Source organism: Plectrocnemia conspersa, unplaced genomic scaffold, assembly GCF_051122295.1.
Source record: "Plectrocnemia conspersa isolate PC_06_02 unplaced genomic scaffold, ASM5112229v1 ptg000006l, whole genome shotgun sequence".
Taxonomy (NCBI): Eukaryota; Metazoa; Arthropoda; class Insecta; order Trichoptera; family Polycentropodidae; genus Plectrocnemia; species Plectrocnemia conspersa.
The window spans coordinates 10,916,825-10,935,334 of NW_028277170.1; the positions used below are offsets into that span (position 1 = coordinate 10,916,825).

Here is an 18,510-nt window from a genome sequence, read left to right on the forward strand (position 1 = left end):
CGGTTAAAGGGTCGGCTGCTTTATGCTAAAACTATTGTTTTATAATAACATAAATTGTAATTGCCAGAATGGTTACGATGGTAAATATACTCTAGTAAGAAATATTCGGTTTTGCGAATTGATTTCAGGATCTTTTCTTGAAGCGAACAATAATTATTTGTTGCGTATGTAAAATGGTTTTTTTTACGGCGGCACTCAAAATTTTCTCAGAAATAATACTACAAGATACGAAAAAAGCTCTTTCTTCGTTGTGATGGTTCAAGTGGGAAAAGTTTTATTTTGAAGCGATAAAAGTAACATAAAAATAATCGTATAAGAGGCACATAACAATTATGCTTTTTTTTACTTACACAGAAGAACACATGTGTACATACGTATGAAGGCACAAAGTATTTATATATGGAAGAAATAAATTTAAAGCAATCTAGATTGAAAAAAGTGTACATGGCCGAATTGTAATAACGCGCTGCAACGAATTTTACTGAGTGAAAAATAATAATAGGAATTATTGAGTCATTGGTGTATGCCATATAACGTAATGATTTTTTAATTATCGACTTCAATTGCTTTGTGAGAATATAAATAACTATAAAACACTCAAATAGTATGATAAAGCAATCTTTGCAGTAATAATAGTATTTCATGAATAAATTTGTAAATATTTCCATAGCTATTTTTTTCTTTGTTGAAATTTTTTTGCACTTGTTTTATGCACAAAAATTAAACAAAAATACATATTTTTTGAGAATCAATAGAAACAGATATCAGATTTAAGCAATATTAAAATTGAAAAACATATTATTTAATCAACGGCTGAAGTATTTGTGTTTTTTGTGATTACATAATTAATTAATTGTTACATAATTACTATTATAAAATGGTTACTAAGTATTTATAAAGTAGCAGGAAAACTTAAACACCGATATTAAAAATACAATGGATTTATTCTTTAATTTAAATAAAATAATTACGCACTCGTTTAATAACGCTAATGTGTACAGTAACAAAAGCAAGCAAAGTGTCGGATTAACGTTACGCAATTATTAATCTTAGCATTTTGCGGAAAACAAACAGTTATTACATAGAATCGTTGTGTATTGTTGCGCGCACAATAATTTTCCGAAACGAGTTTTCCGTCACGTTGGACGCAGCCGTTTTGCAGAAGAAACTTTTTTTCTTGAAAAAGTATGAATGGCTTTCCAACTTTTCGCCAAATAACGTAAAGTGACGAAAGCGCTCGTACAGAAGAAATCTTCGAAAATGAACAAATCGACGACCGTCGTCATAATAATACTTCATGCAAAAAGTTTATCGTCCCATATTTCGCTATCCGTGACCCATTCCCCGGACACTCTTTTCAAAGTAACTTAACAAATTAGTTCGCCGGCAGTACGGGAAGATAAATCAAGTCACGATCAGAATTCACTAACCTTAATGATAAGAGGTCACACTTCACAATGAGTTATTGGCCGTGCGCCAATCGCATTTAGGCTCTCGGGAAGAGGGGTCGTTTTTCCATGTTGTTTTTTTTCACTTTCTCTTTAACTCCTCGTCCGGAAAATTCATATCCTGAACAGCGAATCGTTGAGAATGACTGATGCGGCACGAGACGCTTTTCCTCTTTCGCGCTCTCTTTAAATATGCACGCAGTCGTTTGTAGGAATTCCTAAACGGATGAGCCTTAATAAGCTCAAACGTTTGGTGTAAGGTTCAAAAGATATAATAAAATAAAATAATAATGGAAACTCAAGATGTTGTTCTTATAATTAATTTTACACAGTAAATACAGTTTTTCATTTAAATTGAAAATACTGATCTGGTTTTAAGCCGTGCTCGTAATGGATATATTCGTAATATGTTCGATTCAGACGAAGGTCTTTTTGAGACGTTTTAGAAGCTTCTGAATGTGTTTTCTTTTACTTGTAAAGTGAAAGAGCTTTTAATGTGTCTTAACTATAATACTACTTTAATACATCCATTGAATTTGCTCTGATTAGTAATTTGAAGAATCTTATACATCGAACTGCGCATAAATCAACAAAGTTGTTATTGCACTCATTAGATACTTTCTTCTAAAAATATTAGTACCAAAAACAGCCTCGTTTGTCACACGTTCCATACATAATACAATAAGAATCTAGCTATAGAAATACCGTTATTCACGTTTTTTTTTAATGAGGCAATCAGTTCTTGAGTATTTCATTTAACATCAACTAACACAAAAAACCTGCTTACCGAAGGTAAACTAATTAAGTCATGCTTGAACCAAAAAATATATCCAGTGAAAATATATTTATTTATCAGATTTTCTGGGAGAACAGATGCTAGAAATATTGAGCACATTGTGAGTAACATTAATAGCAAAGTAAATGATTTTAAGTGAATATCTTTGCCCTTAGATTTTCGGTGGCACTTTGGATCCATCAGTTTGATACTGCTCAGTTGCTACTGTTTATTCAAGGAGTCACCGTTTTGTTTATATATTTTATAAATAGTCTGCATATATCAACTCAAGATGAGAATATTTTTAGTAAAGTTGAAAAAAAGTTAACAAATAAAATGAGCATCCGATGGTGGTAAATATATTTGCAGATAAAAATCTGATTATTATCGTACTATTCACCAGCAGGAACTTGTAGAAGTATATCAATCTCATAGACACATCTGTCATTAGTTTCGTGACTTTTTTTATAGTTGATAAAACGTAATAAAGTATAATATGAAATAAAATCAACTAAAATAAATTGTGGCGACCACACATATAGGCACATTTAAAAGGGCGATTGTCTCATTTTTAGTGAACGTGATCAAAAACGTTCATTCATTAACAATGAGACAAACATCATGGCACAAGAGGGATTTCTTTTGACCACACAACACGGGTCGTTAAGAGAATCCCTTTTGTGACAAAACGGTACGGACGCAATCAATCACCACAATGCAAACGCTTTCCGAAGAATTTGAAAGTCTGGAGCCAAGCAAAAACCTCGCTTTCGGAAATACACATCCGATTTCTCAAATAGTAAGAAGCCACTGCAGCGATTGGCTAGGAGATCGATGATATAAGCCCGGATTCCGACGAAGAGAGGGCAGACGGTCCGAGGCACGAGACAGGAGACGTCACCAGACAGCAGAGCCAGCGACGCAGACTTTCAGAGAGCCAAGATCTACCAGCAGCCATCCGGAGGAACCAGCCACGCGCCCTCACCGACAGACCTGAAGATCACACCTGACACTCACCGCACGCAACCACAAATCATCAGCTGCACACCTTCATCGCGAGAAACGTCACGCCGTAATCGTCCATAGTCAAAATTGTAATTATAACTTAATAAACAATCTAATAAGATTCACCTAAGAGTCTCATTGGCCACGAGGTCAACCAACGCCCCCTAAAAAATTACATCCGATGGTGGTTAAAATATGTGCAAAACAAGATAAGGCTAAGTTAAAAAGTTTATAAAGCTTGTGAAAATACAAAGTATTCCAAACCTCTAGAGTGTTCATTGTATTATACACCAGCAAGTACTTTGTGGTAAATATCTCAATCTATCATGTGTTATTGAAGTGTCAGTTCCGTAGATTTTTTTATCAGAAAAAGAAACCGAATATCCTGATTTTCTCTACCATACAGCAGTTCGACGGCTCAATTACGATAAAGTTTTATTGAAATGTTTCTTTCTAGGTCTTAGCTATTATTATCAAACTAAATAATTCAATTGCGAGATTTCAAGATTACGATATTATTCATATTCATAAAATTTGTATACAATAAGACAAACATAACAAATATGATATATTCAAGATATTTAAGTAACTTAAGAATCATAAGTAAAATAAACTGCTTAATTTTGAATTAATTAGAATAAAATTCACACGTTTTCTGTTTTGTTTGCATCATTTGATACTCTTATTTGAAATTTCCTTAATGTATTATATTACATGATTCCTTGTCGTTACAAAAAAAGAAAGATTGTTATTTTAAAAGTAAAAGAGCTGCTTTTAAATCTTTCGATATGGTAAATATAATATATGGTAAACCATCTCGTGACTACTCATACCAGTGCAGAACCAAATGTTTGATCTTATTTCGATAAAAAAGTCAATATTTATTTTGTCATTAGTGACCCTTTACATTATTAATGCAATTTATAGATTTTAAATGGAATGCTGGTAACGAAGTATATATATATATACATATACATAGTTAATTTTACAACCTCATTAAATTTTAAAAAAATCCATACGAGTGTTGAAGTGATGTGAAAAGCAGTCTGGAAATTTTTTTTTTTGTATTCCTTAAATTTAGAACACGATCGTTGGGATGTAAGGTATACGAGAGATTATTATGAATGTTTCTTGTAGATACATGGCTGTGTGACACAAAATTAAAAAATAACATAATATGATTCAATTAAATATGTATAACATTCCTGTGATTTTCAGTATTCTGTTTTTTAACAATAAATATAAATTTATAAATTTGTGATTTTTATTAATAGATTTTTTTATTAAAAATATTTTCTTAACGTTTTCTTGAAAGCGGCCTAATAGAAAGGTTTGTTATACCTGCTTTAAGGTAATCTACGAAAAATATGAATTTAGAATTTAAAACAACTTTATTACTTAATATAATTATTAAACAGAATAAACTTTAATGGATTGAGATGAGAACCTTGAGAAAGTTATTGAATGAAAAACCTTTATAAATAATATTTACCTATTTAAAAAATATATTTTTAGAATAACTTAAACTTGTGGCATTTATTGAAGTATACTAAAATATATAGATTTAGGTTTAATTATATACTAAAAACACAGTACAGCACTCAAAGAAGAGTACTAATATTGATACAAATTCTAGCAATTTTCCCACGTCAGTTACATATGCGATATACTTCCACAACAATTAATATTTTATCACCTTCCAAAAATACTTTTAAAAATATAAATTAGTGCGTTTTGGGATCTTTTAAAGTATAACCCTCGGGGCTTAAGCCCAGACCTTCCTGCCCCATATGTGTAAATATAGACCTGAGCGAAACTTTTTTCAATTAAAACCGGCACACACAAAAAAGCCGGCGAAACAAAGCCAGAGTGCCCAGGTGTCGCTTTTCGAACCCCACGTGTGACGACTACGCACTACCGTATAAGCACGTGTTTTCACTTTGTTCAAGTTATTCATGCGACACGTGATGACCGGTCAGGGCCAAAATATTACTTATTGCCAAAGCAATAAAGAAAACGAGTCGAGAACAAACCAATGCTGCCAACTGTTACGCTATCTGGATCCAGTTTTTATGATACTTCTTATTTGCTTTCTTCTTGTATTCTTGCTCACGCAAGCTTCGAAATATTAATTCTAAAGCGAGTATTATAATTTTTTGCTGTTACACAATAGAGCGTTTTACAATATTCACATGAAACATCTTATATATAAACATTCACACACACAGGAAAATTAAACATTCTCCCTTCAATTCTCTACTATATAAATCGATCGCTTTGTACGATGTGGAAGGTCCATGGGCCCACGCCCTCCTTCCACGGTCGCATCAGGCTCAGGAGTTTCGGCCCATGAGCGACCGGATGTACCTAGCCTGGCTTTCGCGCCTGCATACTGCGCATACAGGCGCTAGACCAGGCCTCCTTCCTAGGTCGTCACGTGAACGACCTGGACGGGTAGACCGTCGCGATTTATCTACTGATGGTCTCCGGCATCACTATCTTTTTTGGAGACGGAGGTTGGATAGGGGATGTGGGGGGAGGGAAGGTATGCGGGCAGTCGCGCTCCGCGTACCTGGGGTCTCTGCGGGAGAGAAATGATTTTACGCATCCTGGAAAGAAAAATATTTATTTCATCAACTCATCCTTTGTGCTTGTTTTGTTTATTTCCTCTTTTTAATTTTTTTTCCCTGCTGCCTAGCTCGCTCCGATGAGAGAAGAGAGCTCGCGGGTGGCCCTTAAGGGGCTAATAGGTGGTCCTATTGAGGACGGACGTCTGTGCGGGCGCCATATGCGGCGCAGTATCTCTCGAACGCCAGAAGATTTCCCTTCGTGGCCACGAGATGTCTGTGTTGTGGAGGGCCATCGCGCTTTGTACGATGTATAATAATACACATAAACAAAAGAAATATATTTAATTATAATAATTAAAATAAAAATTGAATTTGCTCTGATTGATTTTTGAGCCGCCGGTAATACATTCGGTTGTTTCGACCAATGAAAAACAAGCATTCAAATATAAAACAAGATGGCCGACATCAACCTGACAACAGTTTTAAATAATTATTACTTATAAATAAAATTTTGCTACGCGACAATAATTTTCAGTAATTCGTCATTTGACTGAATATAAATAATCGGATTGCAAATTAACTAGGTGTGTTATACCTATAAAAATGAAATATATACATATTGTGTTGAGGATTAATAGAATACATTGATTAAACTAGATAAACAAGCATAAAACAATCTTCATAATGAAATCTTCAAATTTTGTATTCCCATCAACGGGTTCCGAGGCCGAAAAGTGAGTTTTTCCTTTTATAATACATAAACATTATCATTGCTTCCGATTAAATGCACATCTAACGACATTAACCTCAATCTTCATACTTAGTACGTATGAAGGATGAGGATAATGGCGATCAAACCATATAAATGCTAAAAAAAGGTATTTTTTTATTTATTGATATTTGGGGATACTATCTTTCACAACGATCGCGTGACAATGATTGTGATGCAGTCGGTTATTTGGCTGAAGAAGCTTGGTTACCGCAAAATAAATTAAAACCATTATTGCAGCAAAAAAATCATCTAGATCGTTCTGTTCCGAGTGACTTATATATAATAACAGACATTGCATTATGAACAGTTGCTTGCCATAAGTATTGCCTGTTAACAATATAGAATTTATTAACTTATCAGAAATCAAATCTTACTAATAGAGACCTGCTAATCTACTAAAAATCGATTAAATGTAAGTCGACTCTCTTTCTAAATTTAGTTTAAGAATTACAAAGGACAAACTTGTATAGATTTCTATATAAAATATTTAAATACTTTTAGCTATACAGATTTATTTCTTATGGATAATTTGTACCGATCTTATGATTGGGCTTAAAGTATCTACCTTTAAATTAAATCATTTATAACGTGGACAGTAATAAAAAATAAAATAAAAATGCGCCACCCTTTTTTCATTGTGGTCGTCGTCACCGAGCCGTTTCTCATAATCTTTTCATTTCAATTTCCATTCTCGGCTTCATCCACTCTCACTTCATTTATCCGCAATTTCAATATCTACCATGCTGTTTGAATCAACACTTCAATTATTCAATACAAGGCAAAACTTGATTTCAATACGGACCGGAACAAGCGAATATCTCAAATACACAATCTGAAAATATATATATGTATATATATATATATATATATATATACACACATATATAATATATATATTTCGCGTCTTATGTATTACTATTAATTTGATTCATTATAAATTTTCTATTTATCATTCGGTAGAATGTTACATATTGTTTTATAAGATTTTTAAATTTTAAGCACCCTCTTCAGAAAAAAATCGCCTAATTTTTTTTAAGATTTCCCAAACATATGGTAAACGTAAAATATTAAATAAAAAAAATATTTTAATAATTTTTAATTATTATTTTTCTTTTCGTCATGAATATTAGTGAGGCCATTTAATTTAAACGCTTCTTTGACTTTCTTAAACTCTTTAAATTCCTTAAATTTATGTCTATTATATACAATTTTATCTGCTCTATGGTATTATATGACTGCTATATAAATTAGTTTAAAATAGTATTTGTTTTATTTTCTTGTAAAGCTGTGTCCGAAAGTTGCAATATTTTTTTATAAAAAGCAATAAGAGATTTGTTCAAATTTTTGGTTTAAGTAAGCTATTTTTATCTTATTTTAATTATTATTTATTTATTTATTTTATTAATTTATTTAGCTTAATAGCTAATTTTTACATATAACAAATTTAAATATACAATAATAAAGACTTAATATTATAATTAATAAAAAAAATAAAAATATACAATAATAAAGACTTAATATTATAATTAATTTCTATATGTACGAAGGTGTTTTTTTATTCCATTTATGAAACCCGTTATATTTTTGCTGTTTCGGATTTCTCTTGGAAGACTATTATATAAATCAAAACCTCCGTACATAACTCCCCTAGCCGTACTCGTTTTCTTATACTTAATTATCTTTAAATTTTCTCTATTTCTAGTATTATATTTATGTACATCTTTATTTCTTATTAAATACTTATTAAAATATTCGGGTAACATATTATTTTCTAACTTATATATAAATACTAAAACATTCATACTCAATATTTCTTGAACATTCAACCATTCTAATCTATCAATCATACTTTTACAATTAGTTAATCTATTTTTATTTAAGATTACTCTCATTGCCCTATTTTGTAATTTTTGCAACATTTGTTTATCTAATTTACTTAACATATTTAATAGTGTTGCACAATAATTAAAATGGGGCAATATTATACTATTGTAAATTATTTTTTTTGTATTATACTTAATATATTTCTTAATCTAGATAATAAACCTATTTTTCTACTAATTTTTTTTAATATGTAATTACAATGTTCTTTAAAATTTAATTTTGTATCAACGATTACTCCTAAATATTTTATATTATCCACTATTTCTATACTAGAGTTATTTATTACTATTTTGGTACTATTATCTAAAACATTTTTATAATTAATAAACATACATTTAGTTTTATTCTCATTTAATTTAAGTACATTATTCTTTAACCATATTTCTAATATACTTAATTCATTATTTAAATTATTTACAATTTCTTTAATGTTATCACCTATGCAATACATTAATGTGTCATCCGCAAATAGATGAATTTTACATTTTTTCACGTTATTAACTATATCATTAATATACAAAACAAATAACAATGGTCCCAATTTGGACCCTTGTGGTACTCCATAAGACACTAATTTCTCTTCAGAATATACATTATTTATTTAAACTTTTTGTTTTATTTTATATAAGTAATTATTAAACCATCTTAAAACTATATCACTTATACCTATACTCTCCAATTTCTTTAACATTATTTTTCTGTCTATTGTTTCGAAGACTCTCTTGAAATCCAAGAAAACTGCTCCAATCATTTTGTTTGTATCCTTAGCCAACAGCCAATCATTTATCACTACTTGTAATGCAGTTTCAGTGGAATGCTTTTCTCTGAATCCCGATTGTTGTTCACATATTATGTTTTGAGAAGTAATAAATTCCTTTAATTGTTTGATTACTACTTCTTCTATTATTTTTTCTATACACGGTAGCATGTTGATTGGTCTCATTTCTTTAACTTTTTTACTATTTTTTATTTTAGGTATAGGTACAATAGTAGCAATCTTTAAATTTTCAGGCATTTCTCCTAAGGAGAGTGCTTTATTTATTAAATAATTTAATTTAGTTCCTATTATTTCCCATGTTTCTTTAATTATATTTATATCTAGTTCATCAGTACTAGTTCCTTTTTTAAATTTACATATTATGTTATGAATTTCATCTAATGATACTGATTTAAATTTACTAAATTTTACAATTATTGCTTTATTATTATATTGTACTAAATTACTAATCCTTGGTATTGAATTCACAATTTCTTCTATGCTCTAAATGTAATATGTATTTATTTTTTTCTGCTATTATATAAGGATCTTGATATATATTTCCATTAATTTCCATTTTTATTATGTTGTTTTTCTGAGTTGGATTAATTAAATGTTTTATTGATTTCCACATCTTATTTGGATCATTTTGTATTTCATCTATCAATTTTTCATACCATTTCTTTTTAGCCATTCTTAATACTTTGACTGCCATATTTCTACATGTGGGTGAAATTATTAAGTATTATGAAATAAGTGAAAAAATATAATTTACAATTATAACGGATTTTACAATTTAGGATTTTAATTCAATTTATAAGCATATGTATATTATTTATATATAATTATATATGATTGACAGCAAAATAGATGAGTCGAATATTAAAACGACTAATAAATATTGGCATTCAAACACTTCTGCGATGGAAAGAGTTATTAATACTAGATTTTGATTGAAACGAGCGAAGTGTCAATATTTAAAATAAGCTCTATGTTACTTTTACTGCAATATTGTAGAGTGCTTGTTTTAGCTCTATATTTATTTATCAACATAAAAATAGATTTTAATTTAAAAATTATAGTTAATTGAAATTAATTAAATTATTTTTATTAAAATATGCAAATACACTTTAAACAACAAGATTAATAAAACGGTACACAAAATAATTGTTTAGAGCGTGATATTAAGCTCCCCTTTGAAATTATTGAGTACACAAACATATCTTTATTTTATGCAGTGTACTCATATTATCTAAATGGTCCAGCGAGCTCAACCCTTTTGCTTGTGTGCAGGGGTTTGTAGATAGATTTTCCAATTAAAATTGTTTAATGTACCTAAAGCTCCCCTCTGCAATGACTCACCGAATTTTTTTATTCAATGCATATAAATAGATTTGCTATTTGCTCGCATATTCATATAATATGTTACACACATATAATTATTTCATATCTCGATAAAATTCAATGAGGTGAATACTTCTCAAACGCGAAAGAGTGCTTTACCTTTGCGCGAGATCTCCATATGATCCATACATTATTAACTCTTGTCCGTTTGAAAAGGTGGAAGGCACCTCATGTAATATTAAAGGAATTTTGATGTAGCCTATTTTCTTATAATGGTCCTGAAAAATTCACAGATAAAGATATATTATAATAATAATGATCGTATTTACCATTTTAATTTAAGTATTTTATTTACTTATACATTTGGATGCAGTATTTATAATTGACTTTGTTACTATTATGATTTTTATAGAAGAATTGGCTTATTAAGCTTACAAATTAATATAATATTTATTAGCATTCTCCCTTTAAGTAAAACCGATTTATTTCTGAACGTTAATTTATGTAAACAAATCACCTTTTGTCCCATTAACCTATGTGTTTTACATTTTTGCTTGTCTGTTATGCACTGCTCACATATTTTAATTTAAAAAAAAAAACATTTTAACACGTGTACACAATTTCAGGTATACCGGTGCGTATATTATAAATGCTTTTGCTTCTTTGCGAAAGAATTATATATCGATATAATTTTAACTCATAACTGTACCGGACATATGTTTCACATGGATGACTCAAAGTCTACAAAGCGGTTAACTTTTAATAAACTCAAAAATTAGTTCGGGTAGATTTAATACATATTTATACAATAATAGTTTTATTGTAATATAATAATAATAATAGTAGCATACAATACTCAGCAATTTTAACAACTTGACTCATATCAGAAAAACCTCTTGTGTTGTGTCTCTCACGGTTTTTTTAATATAATGAAAAATTGTCTCAAAGAAACTTCTCCACTTATCAACACAGGCTTAAGCCTCTTTTAATCCACTTCCAAAGCAAAAGTTTTTCTCGTCGGAGCAAAATTTTCTTAGCTCTTTGCAAAATCACTCATGCACTGCTTAACGGACTTCGTTATTACAGTGGAAACGATTTCCACTTAACGCTTCTTTGGGTTACCCGCAAATTTTATAACTACTTGATTAAAATGAACCATATATAATAATAATTAAACCTAATTATAATCATATGCTTGTATGTACATTCATCAAATAAAGAAACTATTTTATTACAAATCCTCTATTTGATTATAATATTATACCATTCTATTTTCTTGATGTATTTTTTAAATATATTAAAGGTCATAACCGCATTTAAATAATATATATAAAAATATATAATACAAAAAGTAAATAACTACTTTTCGTACCAGGTATTTCAGTTACCACCGGAATGATTAGGGAAATCAATTCCACCTCTTTCAACGATGTAGAGATTCGTAGCGTTTTATTATTTATATATATTCTCTAACATTAATTGCTAATTTCTATAAATTTAATTAGGTAATGATTTGTTACTGCACATGCATCTTTCTTTATATATCCATATATTTGTTTTTTTACATATTATGAATTTATTTTTTGAAAATTAATTTTATTCATATAATATATTGTTTCTCATTTTTTTTCGATTGATAAAAAAGCAAAAGCTGACAATCCATTCTCACTTTGACTATTTCTAGTGAATGTATTCATTATTTTTATTGTAGAAAATGACCTTTCTACAGAAACACTTGTCGCCGGTATGGTAAAAATAAATACTTCCGTTAAAATTAATTTAGTTTATTTTTAATAATCATATTATTAATGCAATTTAAAGATTTTAAATGGAAATCTGGTGACGAATACATATAAATCAGTTCACTTTACAACCAAGTCAAATTAAAAAAAGTTACTTATGAACGTTGAAGTGATATAAAAATCGGTTCGGGAAAATTCTTTTCGTATTCTTTAAATTTAGAACACGATCATGGGGATGTACGAAATATACATAATTTTTTTTCTATTTACTTTAACGTTTTGTATATATAAAATCATTCTTAATTATCTGAAATTATGTGTAATTTCGTAAGAGAGCTATATTTTCATAAATTTTCTTTTTTTTTAAATAATAATATATATTTATAACCTACTGCTGCTATTTACAAATATAAATACTTGAAGAAACTTTGGGGGATGATTTGTCTGGGGGAGCAATTGTCAGGGGGATCAACTGTCCGGGGAAGCAACTGTTGGGGATCAACTGTCAGCGAACCGATTCTATATATTGTAGTATTATTTAGTGATGAGGTTACGCCGTCACGATTGACTCCAAACAATTCCTATATAATTTTTTAATTTTATTTATGTTCAATGAATTCTCATAGACCCCTAGAATTTACTTTTTACCCAGGTTTTCCAACCCATACATTTTTTATTAAGTTAATCTGATAAATACTATATCTATATGTCTATGTTTAGCTCGATAAAAATAAAATTTGACAGTTATGTTGATTGTTGTTAGATTGTCATGGCAAACAATATTCAAAATGTAATGTACATTACGACTGAGAATAGGAAAAAATATTATATAGTACATACATCAATTAAAATATTATTTTGAGCACGAAATCTGTTTATTAGTTTATTTTTCATACTCTTATTTAGATCTAGATGCCATTGAAAGTTTAGCGAGTCAAAATCAGTATGTTTACCTAAATTCCAAAGGGGCGCATCGCTTTCCCTCAATAATAAAAACCAATTTCACGAGAATGTCGTTCTCGAAAATAACTTTTTCTTCAATTTTCTTTAAAACACATACACACAAGCGTTTCTCTATTTAGTTATTTTGTATTGTTCTAAATTCGAGCCACGTACGCAGAAGGTCCCTTTTTCCAGTAGCAATATCGTTCGCGGTTTTGACTTTGAATTTGCCCTATTTCGCTTATTTTAGGTATGTATTTTTTTTATTTAATATTTTTCTGTATTGCTATTTTGCAACAGAAATATAAAAAAATAATACATATTTTAACGAGGCGACCCAATAGTATCGATTTTTTAACTAGCGCTCCTACATAATTAATCTCACGTTACTATTAGATTACAATGGTTAATTCAAAAAAATAATTTTAAAATCTAAATCATCAATATAATAAAATAACAACTATCTTAAATAAAATAAAATTAATTAATAAATTATTATTGAGAAAAATTTAATTCGCTTAAAATGTCCATAAGTGATTAAAATTAATCTTTAATGCACAGTATTTTTTATTATTATTTTCAATAATACTTGATTGCATTTCCAAATATCAAAAAAAAGTAAAATATAATAAAATTTTATTTCTCGTAGTGCAATACAGAAATTATTAAAATTTGCACATTATTACATAAAATATACAAAATTAATACAGCACATTTGCATAAATGTAAAAATTATTTGATATGAAATTTAGTAATATAAACGTAAACGAATAATGGTCGTATGGTTGCAAAAATGTTACTCCTAATATTACAAATTTAATTTAACCCATCAACAATTTGTTATATCATCACTGAAACGGCTTTATTATAAAAAATGTTTTTTAAGTCAAAAATGCTTTTACATAAAAAGGATTTCAGGATTAAGATTATTTAAATATTTGATTCTTGCCATTTAATTTTTTTTTTAATATTACTTTGAAAATGTGTATTATATATTATCTTAATAGCTTTATTTTAGATGATTTGCAAATTGGAAAAATAGTATTACTGAAGTTACTCCATACCAAAGAGGCATTATTTTTAAAGTTTTATTTTTTAATAAGATAAAAATCACACATGAATTAAAATATAACTTGCTAAAGAGCTTTGCCAATTAAGATGATAAAGCAACTGTTTTAAGGTAGATGAAAATTGATTTTAAAAAAATGCATGCTTACGTTACATAACCTCTGATTTTCTTTACTGGACCATTCCAGAATTACATTGCAAAAAATACATGAACATCAATTTAATAATTCATCACTGTTGATTTATACCCCCGGGTCTCCTAGTTTTCGAAACAAGTCGTTCTGTATGTAGATTTGTATAATTCGCGTATCATACACGTAATGGATGCGTAAAAGTACCTCTGGCTTTATGAAAATTTCAATTTATACACAATAACGTATATACAGATATGTGAGTTGGCAGTCACGAGCGGAAATTGAAGATGTCATTGATGACGACGGCCTGTCTCCGACAGCTTTGACTTTTGTATTTATTGTGTGTTTTTTGTTTTAGCCAATTTACTCATACGTAGTATGTATGTATGTACACGTCTATGTTTATTATTTAATATGTGATACATGTACACTAACGGTTACAACCAAAACACAACCAAAATAGTTTATGTTTATAAATATATAATAAATTAACCTTTATACGATATTGAAATATTGAGCTTTGTATTTATGTTTTTGTTTTCCTTTGCTTAAAAATGCTTAGAGCATGATTATTGTGTTTGACCACTGGAATAAATTTATTGAAATAGTTCTAACCAAGATTGCATAGAATTTTATACTATTGCTAAAATTATTGTAACTCGTATTATTCTGCATAGGGCATCCAAATACCCGGCCTAATTTATTACCCGGTTATACGGGTATTTTTCGGGAAAGAACCGGGTACCCGGTTCGGTTCCGGGTAATTTTTGTAAGCCGTTAAGAGTCCAATTTTTATTATATTTGAATATTTGATTTAATATGACGTGATATATTTAATTTTACTTTAATAATTAATATTATTTTAAAAAAAATAAGGTATTGAAATAAAATCAATATATTATGTAATTATTAATACTTTACTCAATCGAAATATTTTTACATTCCAACGGTAGGTACATATGTACATATACCTACATACTTCATACATGTGTAGCAGTACAAAACCGAAATATTTATTTTAACACATATTTGGCAATAATAATACAAATTGCACATGAAAAATACTGAGGAAATAAATTTTATTAAAATTACAAAAAAAAAATTAGATGATTGTATTTATCCTATGTATTATATGTAGGTAAGAAAACAAAGTTTTAGTGATGTTCTTTTTGTAAAAAGTTATAATTTAAAAACACTAACGAATCTAATGTTATATTTTCACCCTACAACGCATTAAAATTTATTTTTATTTACAACTGCATCCTTTAAAAATAATTCTTATCTATGCATTCGCTTATCTCAAAATCTATAAGTCGCTAAGTACTGTCCCTTTTTTTGTCGTTCAAAGGCGTTTGTCGTTTAAGAACGCCGATTCGGCTCTTCCATTTAATTTGAAATAATGGAAAAAAAATTTTAAATGAAATTAACCGGATACCCGTAAGAAAATTACCCGGTTTTCGGTTATATTAAAAACGTGCCGGGTACCCGGATGCCCGGATCCGGTTCTACCCGGTTCGAATGCCCTAATTCTGCACCAGTATTACTGTACAATCTCACACTTTTTATAATATACTACGGCTATAAATATTATTCTATTCAGTCTCTTTTTTTTTTGTACTTGTTCTTCGTACTGACAATCAAGAAAACTAGGCGCTCAGTCTTATATACGACTTCAAGATGTTGAAGTCATTCTAGGTTTGATTGGGTTCTCAATTTTATTTTTAATGGTTCGCTATTCTCCTAAAACGTATTTTAATCTGATTCGCAAAAATCATAACATAGATAATATACAAATCAGTGAAAATTGTGTATAAATAACTAAAGGCTGTTTTTTTAGAGGTATAGAACTTTAAAATGAATGCCATGGTATTGAATTTTTTTTTGCCGCGCCCTTACCTATCGGCTCATTAGCGACCCTTACTTGAGCACAATTGCTTCCCATTAGTGACGATGGTCCACTGCCAAATCTCAACCTGAGCCGTCCACTGTGAACGGCTACGGTTGGTATCCCGGTCCGAAGCTGCTGATGATCTCCCGGCATCACTATCTTTTGTTGGAGACGGAGGAAGGAAATATGTGGTATTGGATTTATTGAAAAGATAATTTTATACCATTAGTGTTTAAATATGATTTTGGGCTTATAGGCACCGCGGCTGGTTCCAATAAAGCGCAATCTGTAAATCTAATTTTCGAGCAGCTCAAACCATATATCGGCAATAACGTGACGAATGTTGGCTTTCAAGTCATCAACATTTTTAATCACAAGCAGTCATTGTTAAAGAACAGAAAAGAGTTAAATATAATTTTTAATTCGTATAAAATTATTTTGAAACTCCCTCACGCAATACATAGCAAGTAAGGGAGTGTTTGTAGCGAAACAAGCAGCGCACGGTATGGCCGCAATTAAATTTTAACAAAATTTCTTGAAAGCCCCCAAAACACAATTTGGACCGCAAATTGGCCATTTCTTTACGGCCAATCCGCGCGTTAATTGAGTTTTGAGCACCAAGGGTCAAAACGAACAGTGCACTACTTTCGATTTAATTAAAAGTCGTTTTCGCATCAAACATGTTATACCTATAGATGGTGATACAATATTATTACGGTATTTATTGGTAGAAGCATTAGCCCGGAGGCGATAATTGTAAATCGCCGGTGAGATTATTTCGCACTAGATTGCAAGCAACGCGGGTGCCTGTTGTTAACGAGATAATATTTTGAAAATTCGCATAATTACGTGGTGTGTGACGTAAAACGTGAATACGTGACCCTCTTGTTTAATGATTAAGTCGAATAGAATGGGGCATAATGTTGCGTTAAAAATGATTAATATCTCTTTTATTTTATTTTCTATAACATAAACTAGACTTTTGCTACATAAATGAGATGTATTAGAAAAAAATATTTATTTTCAGATTTATTAATACTTCCCAATATTTATCTGGTTTCATAATTATTTTGTAATAAGATATCTTAATATATTTTAAAATATTTATTAATTGTATTTGATTATAAATATAAATGAGTATATCAGGTTGTTATTTTTTCACTGTTTGTTAACAGTAGTCGTATCATTAATGCTATTTAGTAACGGGATATTTATTGTTTCGATATTTTCAACCCTAAATCGACAAGAGCAGTAGAGATAAAATAATCTTAATAAAGCTATATTATGCTTTATGAGTTTCAATTCGGTCATAATGCGACAATATCAGTTGAAAACATTTATAAAACAAGGGGCAGGAATGTCATTAAATTTATCAAATGTGGCTCTAAAAATTTCGTTCTGGAAAATTTAAAAATTAATATCTATGTGAGGGCGAGTAGTTCTTATGGATTGTTAGTGAGGATATTAGGGCTGCCATAAAATTTGGTCCGATTATAATGATAGAGAAGCTAGCACACAAGCATAACGTGTTGCTTATTAAAAATTAGGGAAGGTGTTAATTTGCAGTATATGTAATAAATTGTCTGAGGAAAATCACAATCTGCACAATCTGTATTAGCCAATAATTAATGTTTAAATGAAATTGTACTAAAAATTTGACTTTTAATTATATAAAAATTATTGACATTTATTATAAATAGTAAACGTATAGTACTGAGCAAAATAATGAATACATTATGAATTTTTATTTAATCAAATCGTTTTAAATGAATATATCTGCTTTGAAAATATTGTGCTTTCATCCAAAACAATCTAAAATGATTTTAACTTAACCCACCTTTTATTTAGACTTGTTTTGATTTCATCCGCTTATTTTTCGATCTGTTAAACAACAATATGATCCTCAAAGTATTTTTTCCTGTCGGGTTTTTTGTTATTTTTCAAGTTTTTAATGACATTGAAAATCGAATCGTTATCCATAATTTATTATTTGCTGGTTTTAGTTTTTTTATGTTTACGCATCTTACCTTGCTTCGTTTCTAATGAATTTATAGCGTTAATTTTATATGGCTGCATTATTTGTAATTTAATAAAATCGTTTTTCAAACAAAATAAAAATACAAACTTAAATTATTTATTTTATTTATTTTATTTTAATAATTTATTTAGCTTAATAGCTAA

At 29.3% G+C, this 18,510-nt stretch overlaps 1 protein-coding gene across 1 annotated transcript in view; it reads left to right on the forward strand.

Moving 5' to 3' along the window:
- LOC148234210 (uncharacterized) overlaps positions 1-18,510 on the forward strand; it is a 367,579-nt gene that overhangs the window by 308,267 nt on the left and 40,802 nt on the right. The window lies entirely within an intron of this gene.